This window comes from Bombus flavifrons, chromosome 4 (assembly GCF_040668555.2).
Source record: "Bombus flavifrons isolate JBK064 chromosome 4, iyBomFlav1_principal, whole genome shotgun sequence".
Taxonomy (NCBI): Eukaryota; Metazoa; Arthropoda; class Insecta; order Hymenoptera; family Apidae; genus Bombus; species Bombus flavifrons.
In genome coordinates, this window is record NC_138445.1 from 375412 (window position 1) to 390651 (window position 15240).

General features: G+C 33.5%; 1 protein-coding gene and 2 long non-coding RNA genes across 5 annotated transcripts in view; 1 reads left to right on the top strand and 2 right to left on the bottom strand.

The window, feature by feature from the left end:
* The window catches only part of brat (tripartite motif-containing protein brain tumor), a 213840-nt gene extending 204227 nt beyond the window's left edge, over positions 1–9613 (top strand). The window contains exons 1-2 of one of the 2 annotated variants that reach the window (XR_011172789.1): positions 4399–5291; positions 7610–9613. The gene's annotated coding sequence lies outside the window, so the exon portion shown is untranslated. Of the gene's footprint in view, positions 1–4398; positions 5292–7609 lie in introns of those variants that run through there. The other variant, XR_011172790.1, reaches the window with a different exon arrangement.
* On the bottom strand, positions 2505–4203 carry LOC138178716 (uncharacterized). The gene is made up of 3 exons (XR_011172791.1): positions 4105–4203; positions 3182–3400; positions 2505–2788 (listed from the first exon to the last, which is right to left on the bottom strand). It is a non-coding gene; the product is annotated as an uncharacterized LOC138178716 (long non-coding RNA).
* A 2297-nt stretch (positions 9614–11910) lies between the features above and the next one.
* Positions 11911–14732, bottom strand: LOC138179073 (uncharacterized). Of its 2 annotated transcripts, XR_011172926.1 has the most exons (4): positions 13874–14732; positions 13473–13708; positions 12813–13226; positions 11911–12718 (listed from the first exon to the last, which is right to left on the bottom strand). It is a non-coding gene; the product is annotated as an uncharacterized LOC138179073 (long non-coding RNA). The 2 variants fall into 2 exon arrangements; XR_011172925.1 differs by having other exon boundaries at positions 13473–14732.
* Positions 14733–15240: the final 508 nt, after the last annotated feature.

Sequence of the window (15240 nt, forward strand, 5' to 3'; positions counted from 1 at the left end):
TTCAAGCTGATTAGATTAGAAAATGTCCATCATAGACCTAATAAGGTGAGAGAAGACACAAAGAAACTTGTTGAATGTTTAAGTAGTATTAAAGTCAGTGAATTTGAAATCGTTCTACTTTCGACACGTATGTAAAATTTCTTTTCAAGACGAATAACGATTTGATTTTATCATCGATCGTTCGCATTAAGATTGAACACTTGATCTTGCAAAATATGACGTGACACACGTTTAAAGGTGTTTGCGCCAACCTGACGAAACAAAAGAAGGACACGAGGTATAATAATTCCAGTTGCAACTTCCACCGTACAATGTACAATGATGGTAAAACGAAATTTTGGTTTTAAAATAAAGCATAGATAATATCACTGTTTCATTCGAAGAAAAGTTTAAATTCGACCCGATACACGCCGTCGAAGCAACCGATGTCAACCGGAACGATGTTCGAGCAACACGATGAGAAGGTAACAAAGAAATTTTATCAACGCGTACCCTTTTAACTCTTCCGTACGTTAATTTTGATAGGCAAGTGAAATACAGTTCTGAAATGGATCAGAGGGCACATACATATATTTTTACAACATTTTAATACATACTATTCCCTTCGGTGTGCAACTACACGTGAAAAACGATTTTTAATCGAGACGTGAAACTAAAAATCTTGAAATTCCATTGATCAATAAAATGAATAGCGACAAGTGAGATACCTTTCTAATCGTATTTTATCGTGAGCAACAAGAAGAAGATAAAGCTGTAGTGTGAAAAATAAGGGAAGAAAGGGAGAGAAAGAGAGAGAGAGAGAGAGAGAGAGAGAGAGAGAAAATGTGAAAACTGTGTTAGCGTGAAAGTTGGAAGACGCGTGAATGCCATAGATGTTACCATTTACGCATACTTATCAAATAGTTATGTAATTTTTTTAAAGCAAGACTTTGATGCTCCAGCGAATATGGGGGGAGGGAAGCAAATATTAACATTTAATCGATAACAAAAAAAAGAAAAAAAAAGAAAAGAGAAAAAAAAGCCAATTGATTCTAACTCTATTCTATCTCTATATTCTTCTACCAATTATATTTTTCTAATTATATTTGTACGTTGAATTGTAAACTGCAATCGACCAAGCGCTCTTTCGTGCTTGTGAAAGACTAGAAAGAGACAAAGAAATAAAAAGACGAGGAAGGGCTTGCCGACAAGAAGACAGGCGAGGATGAGTGTATGGATTTTAAGATAAACGTGTATGCTTGAGACAAAAAAAAAAAAAAAAGAAGAATTACGTAACGCTGTAGGGAAAAACACGACAGAAAGCGACTCGTGTTATTTTTTTAACGTTGAAATTACGTTGCTCGTTTCTCCATGTGTATCTAGTCTATTTTTCTTATCGATCCTAATTTGTCGAGCGTTCGACGCGAACGCGTGTATTATTAAGAAGAAAAACGAAAAAGGAGAAAAAAAATGTAAAAAAAAAAAAAGATTGTGAAAAGTAAGCGAGTGGTAAAAATTAAAGATATCACGTTTGAATAAAATTAACTGTAACGTACGCGTATGATTAGAGCATAGGGTATTTAATGCCGAGTTATTAATTGATATCTCCGTACACGGCACGTATTAAATATCTTGTACTATGTTTGCACAAACTTCGATTAAAATCGAATTTATTCGGCTCGTATTAAAGTTTTTGGGCGTTGAGCTTTGTTTACGATGTCCGACGCGATTGACTTTATCCGATTTGTTTCTACATATCGTAACCAATCTTATTATAGTACTATGGTTCTCAGTGAATACATCGACGTCTTTTACGGTTTGGTGAAATCCTGTATGATTCTTTTTCCATCCGTAAGAGTGATACACGAAATTTAATTCAAAAGTAACTACTAAACTAAAACGCTAACGCTAACTTTTTAACAAATAACATAATTCACAGTCTATGAAAAGATATTTACACGAGTCAATGATACTTTTGAACGAATAAAGAATAAGATTTAAAGATGGCTGAAGACACGAGTCACAACTATCTTGTTTTATGCTTTTCACTTACAAGAATAAACTGTAAAACGCCTTTATGGAGCATTGATAATAAAACACCGTAAGAAGATAAATGTAAAAAATGTTGCACAATTAACACACCTAGGCCTACTAATATGATTCGTAAAACCCGTGAGCGTGCGTAATATCGTTACGATAAACTTTTTACGTTTATACCATACACCGACAAAAGACCGTCTTATTTGTTAATATTAAACTTTGAGGTTTTTATTTTATCGACCCTAAAAACATATACATATTTAGAAACTTATCGAACAATATGTAGCAATAATAACATAAAACGAATAATAATATTGAAAAAAAACTGAAAGGAATAATCAAACGTAATTATTTTGATGCCATTTGTTTTGTAAAAAGATTTTCTATTTTTCTATATGGATTCACTGTTCTCGCAAAAACGTTGTGCTTCGTAATCTGAAAAAAAAAAATTACTGTTAATCGTTATCGAGAAGCTTATTGTTTTCTACTCGAAAAAGATGTTAAAAAGTAACTCTGAGAACCATCCTCTACGGGGTACCATTTTTTAATGGCACGTTAAAGCGAAACGAAGAAGAAAAATGGAGAAACAGGTTCTACGTCCATCCTCAAAATCTCAATCTCGCAGCTTTAGACGGACCGCAGAATTGTTTTCAATAGTTTTCGAGAACTGCGATGCACTTGTTACGATTGACGTTGCACGAAGAAAGCCATTGCAAGTGAAACTTTGCCGATTAACGAACAGAAAGATGCACAGCTGTTGCTGGGCGCACTGAAACCAATTCATTATCAATCGAAAATAGTATACAACCGTATTAATTGGGACGAAGATATCCCGCGACATGGTAATCAACAGCACAGACAATTCTTTTTGTATCGTGTATATCTGACGTTGTTAAGTCTTAGCGTAAAATATCGGCCAAAAATGCACACACATCGCTACACGATCGCCATCAAGCGAATAAACCTATTTTGTATACACAGGAACAAGTAACCTAATTGCGAGCACACACGTACACAGCAGGTACACGATACTTACACATACGGTATAAACATTTCTCGTGATCTCGTCGTTTCTTTGAGACTACCTAGTTTGTTAATCGATTATGAGCATTCCATGTATCGATCGAGTAACGGGAAATAATCAAAAACAAGTGAAACTTACAGTAGCGGACAGAAGAAAGTTGAAGTATGTGCTGTATGCACGTATTAGGAGCCTTTGTGTTAGATATTTTCCACTACACTGTTTGCTGACAGTCGTGTCTTATATATTTATTCGTTTCTTTCGTCGAATCCAGTTCTGTTTTGTAAAATCATCATATTTTTTGTACCACTTGTATTTAAACTTGCTTTTGTCCGCTGTCGTACGCGGGAGCATGCTACACTGAAAAATCATATATACAACATTAATACATACATGAAACTATATAAAGTATTTACACGATACTTATATACCTATATACATATGAAGAACACGCGCGTACACGCATACATTTTCGTGCGTGCACACATATTCATATGTGTGTGTGCGTGCAGGTGTGCGTAGGTGTTTTTGTATATATATTACATTGTGCGCATACACACGCGTGCGCGTGCACATATATACACGTATACACGTACATGTAATACATATATGAAAATATATGTAACGTATATTCAATAGTATCAAAAACAAATGCAGGAGTAGAGTATAAGTTGATCGTGACTACTTCAAGGAATCAAATTTGAATTATGACTATAAACGGGAATAGGGGATTGAGACGGGCAAAGGGGATGAAGATAGAACACATAGAGAAAGGCGAAAACCAAGGCCCACTGTCCACGAAGCGTCGCTTCGTAGAAACCTAACCGTAGTTTATTAGACGTGACGATACGTCTACGCCTTGTTTAGTCTACGAAGCGAACAACAAGCAGACAGATTACCCCTACTCCCATTGCCACTCTCGATACAATCATAAAGGTTAGGTCGTGTATTGACCGAAAAATCACGTAAACAGTGACAGGTGGCAATGGCAGGTACGATTAAAAAAACCGTCTGGTAGTTCTGTCAGCAAGATACATTTTCCGTACACACGAAAGCGTACTTACTGTTAAAGCGCCTGTATACGTTGAAACATGTTGCGATGCACGCATCCAGCGTTACCAGATTGAGAGAATTAAGGGAAAAGTTCCCGCTGTTAGTGGACTTGTGACGTTATGAGCCATACTATAGACAACGTCCCAGATGAAACTCATGTCATGTGGCACAAACGACGTACTGTAGAGTGGCAGTGGGAAGTAACGCGACGTCGTGTATTCCCTCAATTGAGGGAATCGTCTGGCATCGACGCTTAGGTTTCATGATATTAGGTTACAATGTATGTAGTTCGGTATCCCGGCTTAGTTGGTGAGCAAGGCCTGATGGGGAGGCAGGTTCTAGAGGATGGCACCGATACCGAATGTAGTTTACAGTAGAGTCTCCAATAGACGTTGAAAAGCAGAGCTGTCCGTACGCAAATAATTTCTATAGTCGCTCGGTTCATACGTTTCTAATGCTTTTAATAACGTGGACTCAGAATCTGTTTCTCTCAATTAACCACCTTTCTACCCATTTCTTTTTAGTCTTTGATTCTTTATCTTTTGCTGGCAAAACTGATGGAACAGTGATTAATCGAACTTGTACATCTGCAATCTTTGATCACTTTATTTCTGTTGCGTTTCTTACACGAATACTTTATTGGCTTAAAACTAACTGTCTAACGAGTTCACTAGCGCGTAAGTGTACTGTTTATTGCTGGATGGCGTTATTGTCTCTATCCCAACGTTTTTTGTAATCAACATACCTCCTATTATCGATAATAATACCGGACGTTGAAAAACAATCAGGCGTTTTGACTCGCGTGTTTCAACGTTACCATCACACTATAAATTGTGGAAAATCGGTAACGCGATGGTAAACTGAAGCTGGTGCAAATTTCATGATACCTAGATGTCGCCAGTGTCGGTGCAGGCGTCGCAACATGTTTCAACGTGTATAGAGGCCTTTAGCCTATGTAGCGACGCTTTGTGGACTGGAGGCCTAAGAAATCAGAGGAGGGAAAAGAGATAGAGATAGTGTAAGGTTGCGGAAACGCAAAGAGATGAGCAAGTTACGAGTAATATAATAATAACGACGATATTGTAAACGATTAAAAGAGAGTCAAAGTGGTATGGACGGATGCGCGATTTCAGCCGTTAAAACGAATCGACTTTTACAAAATTCTCAGAACAAACGAATAAGATTTGGGTAAATATGGGTAAGTGAAAAATACAAAACTTTCCTTCAACATCGTAGACGAGTGAAAATTTTCCAGTGACCTATGCACTTTACATTCGCGCATCCACGAAACGTTTACCCCTTTGAACGCAAATTCACGTTTGTTTGGTTTTTATTGTCAGAAGTTTCTATTTTTTCATACTATGGTAAGGAACGATAATATTTACTATTAAATATGTATGTACGTGTGAGTATGTGAGCAATATGCAGGAGCTGCACAAGAATGAGAAATGGCGAGAAAGAGTCCGAAAGGGGCAAGGATAAGAAAAGAAGGGAGATGGAAAGAGTGAATTAAGACGAAAAGGAGGAGGAAAAGTATTGGAGTTAATAATGAAGTTTAACGACTATTGAATGAATTGTTTGCTATCTTGTCCGCATGTTAAATGCTGTTGGTAATATCGATAGATATTAATTAATATTATCAATTAGTAGATTGCGAATTTTTATGCATTTGAAGATACAAAAGTACCCAGAATTCATATAAAACACAAATATTCAAAATATAGTATTCGTTATAATATTCAGTAGGTGAAATAGGTCTCTGCTTAGATTCCATTCCTTTTATTTGTGTCTATAAAAATATGAATTTGCATAAAAATTCGCGGTCTGTTAATTAATAACACTCGGTGGAACGAGGAGAAAACTCGGAGAAAGGGAGAACAGAATATGCACCAAATTGGCATTAAATTGCAAGCCTATAGAATGGATTGCATATGTACGAAGGACAAACGAAATGTAAGAGGAAAGAATAGGAATGAATGAATGAGTGAAAGAGAGAGAGAAAGAGAAGGAAAGGATGCAAGTGTGGGAAGAAAGAGGGAGAGAAAGAGAGAGAGAGAGAGAGAGCGAACGAAAGGGAAACAATTTTTTTCTTGTTATAAACTAAGTGTGCCTAGTCAATAGAATATATTCAGTCAATTTTAATATTATATATATTATATATATTATATATTATTACGATTATATTATTTAAACTTGATACCGTAATATAATGTGAAACCTATCGGACATGAAAAAATAATGATACGACAATGATTGTGCTGTGTTGTACTACGAAATGTTGGCCTGTGACTATATTTGTAGCTATTATACGTATGTACACGCATAAAAAAATAGATATCACGCGTACGTGCATATATATATATATGTATGTATATGTAATATGTATATGTTTATATACATGTACGTAAGTTGTGCAACCTTTTTGTGCCGTCGCGAAATATTCCAATGAAAGACTGTCAAAAATCATGAAAACGCTAAACGTTTGTTTGAACTACAATTAACTTTGATATTGGGAAATTAATAAAATCAAAAGTTAAAATTACTATTCGGTAATTTTCTTAATTAAGAAATATATTTTCTTATTTCAGATTCCAGCTTACAAGTTATATTCTGTTTAACGATAATAAAATAACATAACATAACTGTAAAAGTAAACGTTACAATTGAAATCTATTGGTTTACGAAGCAGATCAACGATTTGGCGATTTAATGATTTTCTGATTCCTGACCGGCAACTTCAGCTGCAACTATTTATATTTCACTGTGAATTCGCTTGTGAATAGAAATTTGGCATGACGAATTTTGGATACGAACGAGGAAACCAATTGTAAAGACTTCCTTTCGTTTCTACTGATATTTTTAAGGGTAATCGTTTAAAATCGGATCAAAAGTGGATTTTTACGCTTTTTGTTTCGATTATGGCAAATTCTAGTCTGTAATTTTGCTAATTTCCTTAGTTCGATAAGACTCGCAAATTCTTTATAATAATCTTGCTATCGGTAATAGTTTCTTTATGAAGAATAAAAAGGTTAAAAAAAGATCACCTTGATAGGTTCATTTTTTATACTTACCATGATTCCAACGATCTTATTCCATGAAAACGAGAAATGCACAGTAACTTTCAATTCGTGGAATTGTCTCCGTCTCTTGTGCCAGAATCGTTAATAAAAATTGGAAAATAGGAAAATGTAAAAGCAAAACGTAAATGAAATGTTTCAACTTTCATTTTTGTTTTAAAGGGAAACTGGATATTTATGTAGAAAAGGGGATCTCAACTCCAATAACTTTGATCTTGAGATATACATATATTATGAAAGGGAAGATCCTGAGTGACATGTATTTACTTCGTCCGAGGCGTGGGATGATCGTGGTTTAAAAGTTGTTTTGTAATGTTTTTAATTCCACCAGAAAATTTCACACGCATTTACATATATTTTGAGTATACTACATTTTTAAGGAAATGTGAAAACGTTCTTTGGACCCAGATTAAAATGAATACCCGTTTAATCTGCGCAGGAATCATACTGCAGCTTTGCGGACGACAGCAAGACGACACAATATCGAATAGAAGAGGCAATAAAAATTCGAAACGGTGCGTCACAAGAGAACGAATGGAAACATGAATTTCGGGGAATAACCCTTGAAGACGAATCGTTTCATCCGACGTGTTCTCTTGAAAAATCTATTCGGTAATGCTTTCGTCCTACTTGCGAGAATAGCGACGGAACGAAAAACGCTACTGCGAATATTAAATAACAATATGAAAAAGGAATGTTGATAAAGAAAGTGATGGAAAGATAAAAGATAGCGAGCAAATAGAGAGCGAAGGAGAAGGAGAAAGAGAAAGAGAGAGAGAGAGAGAGAGAGAGAAGTTTTAAAAAAATAAAAACGGGAAGAAAAAAAGAGTACACGCTGAGCGAAAATTATTTTTTCTAATAAAAAGTCGTCTCACTCTCCCTCTACCCTGTTGCACGTAAAATTGATATTGTTAACAATTGGCTTTTAAACAATGTTACAGAAAGAAGAAAGATGGCAGATCAACAGAATGAAATGGGGATAAAAGCAGAAAGAACGGATGAACGAATGACGAATATGTATGCGTATGTGTGCAAGCATGTATAAGAATAGAAGAATGAAAGAATGCGAACGAAAGAAAGAAAGACTAATTGGGTCATATCAAGGTTGGTTATGGAGTAAGGAGGCTATTTATTTAAAATGTAACTAAATGGTCTGTTTTAATGTGTCACGGGCTACACGTACTGTACTATAATATCTAACAATAAAGTATTTTGTTTGCTTCAAAAACACCAACCTGTTCTCTTTCATTGGATCATTTCAAGCTTAGAATATCGTATCGTTTCATGCCTTGTTCCAGCGCCTCTTAAGCATTTTCCATTCGTGAACCCATTTGGACAGCGAAAACATTATGCGGACCCAGTTATAATATTATACATTAAAAGGTACATTAAATAAATATACAAACAAAACATTAATTGGTAATAAATCGAGGAATTTTTATTTTAGACAATTTTTTATTATATTTATAATTTCGTTACTTATTGCCATTTATTAGGAGAAACTCAAAACATATTGACGAGGTAAATGTGCTTGTTTATTTTTCCATAGAGAATTAAATCTTGACTAAATATTTAGTTATGTATAATATATAATAAGTGAAAGAATTATTGATAAAAAGTAAAGAAGGTGAGCATTTTAAAGATTTGACGCCCGTTATTATCTTCTTTCTTTAACATTTATTTTGTTACATCTCTATTTTTTTAAACATAATGTTATATTTTTTTTACACGATTTCTCTATTGCAGGTATTGTGACTATTGCAAGATACTGATTGTAAGTATGATTCTAACAATAAGATACGTAACTCGTGCAATGTATTAGGAGTACATACATTTTCAATTTATGGAATTAAAACATAAAAAGGTCTAAGCAAATACATTGCGAGCATCAGGAAGACAAAATTATCCATAGAATTAATTCTTTAATTAAATACTGAAACGAAAAATAAAAAGTATTAGATATTGAAAGGAGAAAGAGACGAGAATAGAAGAGAAGGAATTAAATTAAAACGTAAGTATAGAATGAATTAATACAATGAATATGTTATAATATTATATACATTTTTAATGGGTTATTGTAACATATACATATCTATACGTGTGCGTATTTGTGTTTTTGTTCTTTCATTTACGAATAATTTGAATCTATGCATAATTTATCAATTTTTCATATAAAATTTTCCCAATATGCAGAAGATTGATGACGATTAACGATCGAAGATTAATTATTGAAGACTATTGCAGATTCATAAAATTGAAGATTTGCTGAGGATTAAGCGACCAATTCTCTTCACAAATCAATATATAGTTTTATTGGGAAAGATATTTGTTAATCAGGATATATACAATCCATCGAATTAAGTACATTTTCACAACCATAAAATAAGATTTAATAGGTAAAAAAGCTTTAATATAAAATTTGTACATATTCATTCATATATCTAGAAAGTGGTTAAAACGCATAAAGACACGATGGCAAAATATAAAAATAAATCTTTTTGAGTCCACATTTCACATAACAAAAGAAATGCATAGGTCCAGTCAGTGTTGCTTTTGAATCTTATAGCGCATCTTTTTTCCTAAAGAGCCTTTGTTCCTACAATTTAGTACAATATACAATAAGAAATTGTTTTTTTCTGCTACATGATATAATTTAATCTAAGCCGGTGAAAAGAAAGTTCATAAGATTGGGCGCAAATAATGGTATAGATAGACGATAAGAAACAACGTTTCCACAGCTTTCTTTAGCTTTTGAAGTATCTTCCCTTTCGTTTCGACGTTCATATCATTATACACAAAATATTAACGTGTATAACAGTAGCTTTGTACTAAAGTAGTAGGAAAATAATATGTAAGTATAGAAAGGATAAAATATAATGGTAATGGGTGCAAGCAAAAAGTTCGTATAATAGAACATTTGGATAATAGATGTTGGAAGTGAATCTTGAAAGAAATGGTAATAATATTGTACGCGAAGTATATAATGACAAGTTAATCTCAATTAAATCGTACGTCAAGAAGTTAAGCTCGTATGAAAAGAGCGAGTTTGATTTTGATTTATGATTTGCTCTGAGAGATAATTGATAATAAAGCACCGATTTAATCTACTGTTATACACGTTCGGTTAGCTAGGCTTAAAACTTTTAATTAATGTATGATAATGCTTTAGGATCGGCATATTGAACCACTAAATTGTGAAAGATTTTGCGCGATTGTTTAATCGACCCTTTCATACCTCTGCAATTTGATAAACTCGTCATCTCCTCGCTTATACCACTACTGGTTTTATAATATCGATTATTATATAAATTAAATTTTTACTAAAAAAAATTTGGTTAACGTGCAGATTATTTTCCTATTTCCAATTTCCATTCCAGGTTCTTGCGAACTTGATTATATGTAGATATGGACTTGGACTGCGTTACCTTCTACGTCGATATTGTTCAAAATATTTCATACTTCTTATATCACGTGTGAAATTCTTCATTTTCGACCTGTGCAAAAATAATCTTGTACTATAATTTTCTGTATTTTTATTAGTATTCCGCTATTGTTTACTTTACTCGTGTTTCTCATATAATATGCGAAATTTTGTAAAATATACGAAACTACGATAAAATTTCATTGCGCAATAAAAGTATTTCAAACTCTACAATGTTTCCGCAAAATTGTCGTTTAAAGTTTATCCACGAACAACTTTCTGTAGAAATATCTTTCAGTAGGAAAATGATTTCTCCTTTCTTTACGATCCAATTGTTATTGCTAGTTTATAAACTTGATAACAACTACTCTTAACGTTCTTTCTTTAAAGAAGAAAAATGAAAACTTTCTAAAGAGGTGATTTTTATTAATTTATACTTATATACATACAACGAATAAAATGCCGCTGTACATGTTTACTTTTATATGAAATTATGCGTCTGTGTATGTTATATATCCAGCAAAATATATTCCCTAATAGAAGTTTCTACTAAAAATTCAAACAATCGATAACTCCTTTGTTGGTAACCAAAATCTATATCTGCGATCATATACAGGGTGTTTCATTTTTAGCGACTCACACAAATGTCTCGCAATGTACACATTATTCGAAAAAGTGTTTCAAATAAAACTTACTTTTGTAATGTCACGAATCTTATCTTAGTTGACGTGCCTTTGAGATTTCAAGGTGAACTATATATATATATATAACTATATATATAGGTGAACTATATTATATATATATATATATATTATATCTTTCCACACATCGTTCGATGCAATTTGTTAATTCTCTGCGAAAAAGTATTAACGTACTTGGGTCAAAAAATGATTAGTTAAAAAAAGATATTTTAACTTTGATTTTGTAAAACTCGATATGAGAAAGGAAAGTATAAAGAACGAGTAATCAGACACATTCAAGCTACTTAACTTCTTCGTACATGGAAACGATGATTTTGAACAATTTGTGTAAGCCAGTATGAATCAGTGTAGAAAATAATTTGAAATAAATGATTATCATCGAATAACTTGAATGCATCTGATTACTTGCATTTCGTACTACTTTCCCCTTTATACCTTGAAAAGGAAGACGAATCGACCCATGAAATATATAAGATCCTTTACTCAAAATGACCTCCCAAACATTTTGACAAGGTTCACCGGTTGAGATCTGGAACAGCCTGTACATGATACATCCGAACTCGAAAAATATTGGTTCAGTTAATCAAATTGCATGCTTATTGGTTTAAACTTGTTCTGCAAATGCATATACATGTATTAGCATATGTAACATGTAAAATAAAGAGTTTGAAATTAATAAAAAATACATAACAACTAAATAAATATTTATATTCTTATTCTTATATTTCTTATATGTATTTCTGATAGATTGTCCAATTAATTACATACCATCCATCGATGAAATACATATAAAATAACTTTTTAAATTCTCTCGTTTGATATTACAATTTCCTTCCTCCCACCATCTTACACTTCTTTCCTTTTTCAATCCTCTCATGGATATCTTATATCCTCGACCAGCGCTCATCCTCCTCTTTCATAGCTTTTATAATCTCTGGTTTCTCTCCCACCACATCGCTCTCTGTTACCCCCTATCTATTTTTTTCTATCTTGTCTCTCCCCTTCCCTACGCTTCTCCTTTCCGTTCTTTATGTCTACAACGCTCCGTTCCTTTTTACGTATAACCTGTCTTCGTCGCTCCTCATTTCCCCTATTTCACCATAAAATACACCCTCGAAGAGCCGACATTGCAGAGTTGAACGTCGACATAGGGGAGTCCCGGCTTCCCTACTGTTCCTCGTCTCTCGTCGTTTCTCCTCGTCCCCCCTTCCGCTCACCCTTTCTCCCTCTCTCCTGGCTGGCCTCTTCTCTCCTACTCTGATATTAATTTCTCTCTCGCTTCGGCAATGTCTCTGGCCACGATTCCACCCCTCGCAAAGCGACGCGATCGATGGAGCGTCGCCCGCGGTGAGTAACCCGTCGACGGGTTCTCCTGCTTGCCGAGTAACACGCGCATGTATTCAGTCGAGGCAGACGTATACGTATACTATAATACAAGCAAAGGTATCAGGCTTCAAAGGGCGAGAAACGAGCGAAAGTAAAAAGAAAAAGAAGAAGGCGTTACCAATGGAATCACTTACCAATTTTATCACTCAAATTGTGGAATATCGTAGTCGCGCGTTCGGCAATGTACAGTTACTCGCAGTAATATTTGGACATAGTACTGTCGCTGTACTTATTATTTTGCGTAAGAGAAAATGATTTGTATCGTGTTGTTTATTCTATAAGAATAGGAACCATTTGTCGTAGCTTGAAAATATCCTAGATATGAAAATTTCTTCCTAAGCGTGCCTTCGTACGATCAATAATATCGTCAATATATCAAAGTTCTCAGTGAAAATAAGGTTTGTCAATAAATATTGACAATCCATATTGATCCTTTTAATTGAGAATCTTGAAATATTGACAATATACTTGGTGGTCTGGCGCTCTAAGGAGGGCACTGCAAGATCCACTGCCCACGAAGCTTCGTTCCATAAAAGCCTAAGCATAGTCTATTAGACATGACGATATGTTTACGCCGACGTTCAGTCTACGAAACGTACAGCAAGGTACATTTTACCTCGTTATTAGACTACGGATTTTTTATGTAATTGTGAGAAGTTTGAAGATACAAAAATGCATGGGATGCACGTAATACGTAAAAATATATAAGATATTCAAAGTACAGTACTTATTTATATCAGAAATCCGCGGTCTATTCGTTATTCGTTATTAAAACATCGAGCGACGAGTAAAACCTTTTTCACCCTGTATAGCTGCATTCGTTTATAGCTGTAACGTACGCCTCACTACTGACAATGTTAGCGACAGCCGTCGTGATGAAAACATGTAGCGACGAACACCGTTTGCTGCTGTTTCGTGGACAGGTGCACATTACTTTACAATAAACACTGCATGGAAGCGTGCTTAGTACTTGCTCTTAGCATCAACGCGTCTAATACGTCTATGAAGCGACTCTTCGTGGACAATGGGCCTAAAAATAACGTTTAAGTCGATTAAGGAATCTTTAAACATCGTGTTATTTATTCTACGAGAATATATACCATTTATCGTGGCTCGAAAATACATAATTAGTTTCTTTCCTAAACAATAATGGTTAATTATACAATAAATTCTTAACAAAAAGAAAAGTTGTCACCTTTGTTTCTTAAATTCGATGCAGTCTATTCCTTTACGACTTTTAATAATATCTGCTCCATTGAATATTAATAATTGCGCAATTTCAGGATAACTTCCAATCTTTTCTCTATGATAAGATACAAGTTGTCTTTTATCGACTAGTGTATTCATTCCTTTCCGTGATATGTTAAATCTCTTGACGTATTAAAAAAATATTGATGTTAGTTTCTTCTGGCGTCGATTGTACAAAAGAATTGCAGAAAATAAATCTGTTTTACGGTTCAAATGATTTCTAAAAATTTCTAGATTGCATAATGTAAACAGGTGTCAGAATATTAGCGTGACGTAAAAGTTAGATAAATTTTTCGTTAAAAATCTGCTGTACTGTTAAATATCATTGTTAAGAAGAAATTGTTTACGTATTTTCAAGATACGATATTTAAGTCATCTTCTCTTATATAATGCAACAAATACAGAGGTAACACCGTACATATGTATATTGCAAGAAAATGATTCTCAAAATTTTGACGAGAAGAATTTATCTAACATTACTTGTCTCATGTTTCATATTTGGCAGTTGTCTGATGTTTGTTTTAAAAATCTTTTGTCACGTTATATGTATATATAATCGTTACAGTTGAACTTTGTAACAGCTACATTAAACGAGGCGTTGGATAAAAATTAGAATTACGTAAATCGTCGTAATTAATTGGTGCACGTAATTGGCATTACGTTTAATTATATTTATGAATTTAATGACATTACGTGGTAATGAGAAAATCCGCAATCACTTAGTTGCCAGCCCAATAATACATTAAAATTTAGAAATATAAATGATTTAATAAATTTAAAACAATGTTATCAATTATAAGATAATGACAAAGATCAATAAAGTTTCCTCAATTATTTCAAACCAATAGTTTCAATTTTATCCATCACTACCTTTATATTTACATAATGTTTAAAATTTACTTCACTTTATTTGAATGCATGAGAATTATTTTGAATGTAAACAAACACGGAATTTTCAAAAAATTGAAAGATAAAGATATTAGTTGTCTAGATTTCTCAATTTCTATTTTAACCACGTGGATAACCCCAATTTTAATACAACATAAACATCGTACCTGGTTATAGCTGAAAAAATATTATGAATGATTCTATATTCATTTCAACATTGATATTACAAGTTTAATAAGTACGAATCGTAATTATTTCATTCACTTAGGTATAAATTTCCTTTTCGGCGTAATCTTTGTACTAATTATTAATTCCGATTGGTTCAAACAAAATTTAATTTGTCACTTGATTTTGAAATAAACAAAATTTAATGTAAAGTCATTCCAAAATGTTAAATACGACATTTTAAATCTTCTTCTTCATAAT